This window comes from Etheostoma spectabile, unplaced genomic scaffold, assembly GCF_008692095.1.
Source record: "Etheostoma spectabile isolate EspeVRDwgs_2016 unplaced genomic scaffold, UIUC_Espe_1.0 scaffold302, whole genome shotgun sequence".
Lineage (NCBI taxonomy): Eukaryota > Metazoa > Chordata > Actinopteri > Perciformes > Percidae > Etheostoma > Etheostoma spectabile.
In genome coordinates, this window is record NW_022605581.1 from 711,830 (window position 1) to 717,174 (window position 5,345).

The following is a 5,345-nucleotide window of genomic DNA, read 5'->3' on the forward strand; positions in this document are numbered from 1 at the left end:
GGACACATCAAGCAGTGGTAGTGTCCAAGTAGGCCACCTCCCTTATAAAGTTGCTCCTTCTCCAAGCACCACCCCTTTCTAAGCCAGCAGACCTGGATCCCTCCCGGGTCTGGACTCCAACTCAAAAGAAAAACCTGTTATATTACAGAATGACCATCCAAAAGTAACTACTAGTGCGCGCTTCCTAAAAGCCACTTCTGTATAAATCAATTAAAGTGGGATGTGTGTGAAATGAAACAAGTGTCCTGATGTGTCATGACTAAATCCACAGATGTCCTGGAACGTGCTCCAGCAACGCTGTGTAGTGCAGATTGGAGGGCGGCCTAACCATTTCCTGACCTCTAGTGTCATTGGAGGCATGAACTGTACTTTGCTGACATACTTGGACCTCAGCGAGATGGAGCTGGGTATTTCTGGGGTTTTAAATGTCTTTTAGCAGTCCAATCCAAGCCATTTCACCTCTACTTTCTACTTACGACTCAACCTTCCAGCTGTACATTCACACATATTAGGTCTTTTGTCGAGCTTCGCATAGTCTAACGTTGCGAAAGGCTTGAGACAAAATAACCTGGCAAACGCAGACTCCCGTGACCAAAGAGAGGAGAGGGAGAGCCGATAACTGGGATTTCTCTGAGCTAAAAGCTTCTGAAAGGTTCATTAAACATTGGGGGGCTGTAGCCTTGGACCACCAGGCCGTCCCATCTCGCCAGGCCGTCCCATGTCGTTGTTTTGGCACTTTATGTTGGATATTGCATTTGTACAAGCTTTGCTGTTTTTACCTACACCTTGATAATTTGTGTCTTAACCCTTGTGTTGTCCTCGGGTCAAACTGACCCGTTTCTGAGTGTTTAATATCAGAAATATGGATTTCTGTCACCCAAATTGCCCAAAAATAACATGGATGATTCCATACAACATTACTTTCATTGAGTTTTTTGGGTGTTTTAGTTAATCTTATAGCATTTGAGTTCTTTTTCTATTGGTTTTCAAACAGTATCCAGACTAAACTTTGACATCTACCCATCTGAGATCCACTCAACATCCTCTGATCTTAACTATTAGTCCAAATAATTCATAATTTCTGCCCTAGTAACTAAAAACCTATGTATAATTTGATATAAAAGAGGTTTGTTGACCATGAATTCCAAGAATAAGTGTAAAACCTGTTGTTAAACCTGCTCAGGTTTTTAAAAAAAGCCCCCCAAAAAAGGAAAAAGTGACAAATAAATCAGAAAAAAATGACAAAAACCTCGGAAAAGCACATAAAAAAATTCTATTTTGACCTGGAAGGACAAGTTCATGTTTAACGGGAAGACAACACGAGGGTTAAATGATTAAATATACAGGGAGTCAATGGGGGTCCTCATCTTATTTTGGCCCTGGGCTAATCCAGCCATGTTTAAACAGTGCAGAGACACTGAGGCTGTGTTTACTATTAGCAGCTACTTTGATATCGGGCCAGTGCTAAAGAGGGTACCACTACCTCGTATTAATCCGGTCCTCCTCTCTGCCTGGTGTTAATTACACATGGCTAGCTGAGCGTTGACGCTTCCTCACTTTAGACCTGGCACCGTTAGACTGCTGGCGGGGGGGTCACTGGCTGGCTTCCCTTCCAGGTCGCCTGTGATATCTTTTGATAGAGTGCAGTGGGGCAGAGGTGAGGTAGACCTTGATGGAGGAGTGTGGGGGTTTATGGTCCGTCGATGACAGACTAAAAGGAGAAGCTATTTCACCTGATTTAATTATCATCCGACATCTATAAAGAAAACGCTGAAAGAACTTCTACGTAAGCACTAATCTGTTGAACTTGGCTGCTATCAGATGTTTCTAATCTCACTGATGTTCAGGTTTGAACTGCCCCCCCCCCACACACACACACACACACACACACACACACACACACACACACTCAGCAGCTCGCTGTGCTTTGTTTCATTTCCAGCCGTGACTTTCACATTCTTGTGACTCCACATCTGGAAGTTTCAATAGCAAACAGGCTAGCCACCAAACCCTTGGATAATAAGCAAATGTAATAACCTAAATTAGTTGGATATTCCATTAATGCGGCCATGCTTCGGAGTCATGGATAAGGGGAATGGCCGGGCGTATGCTGTGTGAACTGGGTGGAGTGAGCAGTGGTCTCACCCTTCCTCATTAAGCTCTTTGGAAAGCCAACAAACAACATGCTCTGTGATTAATCATGACCTCCAGTAACTGCCAGATGATGACTTCAAACTATTACTATTGAGTTAATATGCATGAGTAATTAGTATGTTTGACCCGAGGCGCGTAGTTATGACAATTAGTTAATTTCTTTTCAAAGATAAAAGCTCGGCAAGACAAGGAAGGCACAAACTGAGCTCAATCAGTAAGACATGAGGTTCTAACTCCTTAACAGCTGCACAATGTTCAGCCACAACACACTGGGGTGTAAGTCATTCTCTACTAATCAGAACTCTTTAACAAGCCATAGCAAATCCATAAAAAGTAGTAAAAGTTGTTTTGGTGAATTATTAATCAATGAATATTGAAACAAAGTAGTTACATGCATTGATGTGTGCCACAGTTGTTGTTTCAAACTACTATTAAGAGTTGAAATCTCTCTTTTTTTTACAAATATTGAGATTTTAAATTCTACCTTTGCGGCTTTAAGTGCACAGTTCAAAAGTACATTTCAGAAGCGCGCACAAGGAGGGTATGGAGGTATGGGTACAGGGCATGGAGGTATGGGTACAGGGCATGGAGGTATGGGTACAGGGCATGGAGGTATGGGTACAGGGCATGGAGGTATGGGTACAGGGCATGGAGGTATGGGTACAGTGGAGGTATGGGACAGGAGGGTAGGGGACAGGGCATGGAGGTATGGGTACAGGGCATGGAGGTATGGGTACGGGTGGAGGTATGGGTACAGTGTATGGGGTATGGGTACAGGGCATGAGGTATGGTAGAAGGCATGGAGGTATGGGTACAGGGCATGGAGGTATGGGTACAGGGCATGGAGGTATGGGTACAGGGGATGGAGGTATGGGTACAGGGCATGGAGGTATGGGTACAGGGCATGGAGGTATGGGTACAGGGCATGGAGGTATGGGTACAGGGCATGGAGGTATGGGTACAGGGCATGGAGGTATGGGTACAGGGCATGGAGGTATGGGTACAGGGCATGGAGGTATGGGTACAGGGCATGGAGGTATGGGTACGGGCTGGAGTAGGGGTACAGGGCATGAGGTTGGGTACAGGCATGGAGGTATGGGTTACAGGCATGGAGGTAGGGTACAGGGCATGGAGGTATGGGTACGGGGCATGGAGGTATGGGTACGGGGCATGGAGGTATGGGTACAGGGCATGGAGGTATGGGTACAGGGCATGGAGGTATGGGTACAGGGCATGGAGGTATGGGTACAGGGCATGGAGGTATGGGGACAGGCATGAGGTAGGGTACAGGGCATGGAGGTATGGGTACGGTATGGAGGTATGGGTACAGGGCATGTAGGTGGATGGGTACAGGGCATGGAGGTATGGGTACGGGCTGGATGTTGGGTCGGGCATGGAGGTATGGGGGACAGGGCATGGAGGTATGGGTAGGGTGGAGGTATGGGTACAGGGCATGGGTATGGGAGGGCATGAGGGTACGGGGATGGATGTATGGGTACAGGGCATGGAGGTATGGTACAGGGCATGGAGGTATGGGTCAGGGAGGAGGTATGGGTACAGGGCATGGAGGTATGGGTACGGGGCATGGAGGGCTTTCACCGGCTACCCAATAGCTGGTCAGTAAATATGCAGTAACACCAAAAGCGGGGGGGAAGGTGGGTTATTATGTGGATTGATACTAGGAAGTCCACACAACTGTGTGAGTCGATTGACTTCAAAAGGTTTGACCTAACCAAAGTTGAAAACACTACTACTACTATTTCTGAATCTTGCCCCAGACCCTATTACAAAAAAAGACTAAAACTAATAAAAACTACACTCAAACTAAGCATTTTCAAAAATGTTAAACTAAACTAGCAAACCCCCTTTAAATACGAATTAAAACTAAACTAAATTTAAAAACACAAAGTCGTAAAAAAAATGATAAAAATGCAAAACTATGTGCATAATGAGTGTGCACGTTCTCATCCCGTTTTCATAGAGTAATAAAGATGGAGGAGAAGAAGGAGGGGGGGGTGGGGGGTGGGGGTGAAGCGTGTAGAGACAGGGAGTCTGCTGGTCACTGTAAGATTAAAGATGATACACTCGGAGACTGCCAAATTGCCTAGCAACCGCAGTACGTGTTGACAACAACAGCGGTCTGACACAAAGCTCGTGCTGAGAGCCTGGGGTTGGGAGGGGCGCAAACACGCACGCACACACACACACACACACACACACACACACACACAGCACGCACGCACGCACACACTCCTATAAATTACAGTCGCTACCCACATCCACACACACAGTGAACGCATGCATTCCAAGAATCTGACCCTTGCAGCCACCCAACCCGAAACACACACACACACACCAACACACACCCACACACACACACACACACACACACACACACACACACACACACACACAGTAGTTGACCGATCCATCAGTTATAACTTTCTTAGCTAATTCCGTTTTATTGCCAAACTATCAATAACAATATCCTTAGAAATGACCTCACAAGAATGGTAAATCTGCTGCAGAGCACTGCTCTGGACTCCTGTCCCCTTAAAGGTCACACATGTCAAAAATCACAAACATTTAACCTAATGCAAAGATTATGCAGGTTTACTTCTACACCTCTGCCACCAGCAGGTCTAAAGGACCGTCCACACCAAGAACAATAACAATAACTAGAAATATATAGCTTTCAAAAGGATTCTAACTACAGTGGATGGAGGAGTCCACACCACAACTACAGTATAACGACAAGGGGCAGTGGCGGACAATATCGTTGGGATCACTTTCCCAGCGATTTTGCTGATTGCTGGAGACACTGACAGCCAATCAGAATCCATCTGAGTTTACATGACACAGCAGATGGTACTGCAGAGAGATTTGTTCCACACAGGTGGTCAGTCGCGTGACTTTCCATGCTACGGCCCTTTAGGTAGCTCAACATTACTTTGAAAGTATTTCTCATGTCCCAAAAACCATTGAGAGTTGTTATTATACTGTGGGGGCAGAGTACAGACACCACCCGCCTTCTCTTACCCCTGGCTCTGTTCCCATCGGTTCTACATATCCATAAAACAGATTTCCCCTAGATGCCATGCTTCTGCGTCCCAGCCAAAGTCCCAGTCTCAGACGTGGTCTTTTCTGAGGTTGTGAGACTGGTGGGCTGCGGGGGGGGGGGGGGGGGGGGG

At 46.2% G+C, this 5,345-nt stretch overlaps 1 protein-coding gene across 16 annotated transcripts in view; it reads right to left on the bottom strand.

Annotated features, from left to right (window-relative positions):
• ablim2 (actin binding LIM protein family, member 2) overlaps positions 1–5,345 on the bottom strand; it is a 123,533-nt gene that overhangs the window by 69,049 nt on the left and 49,139 nt on the right. The window lies entirely within an intron of this gene.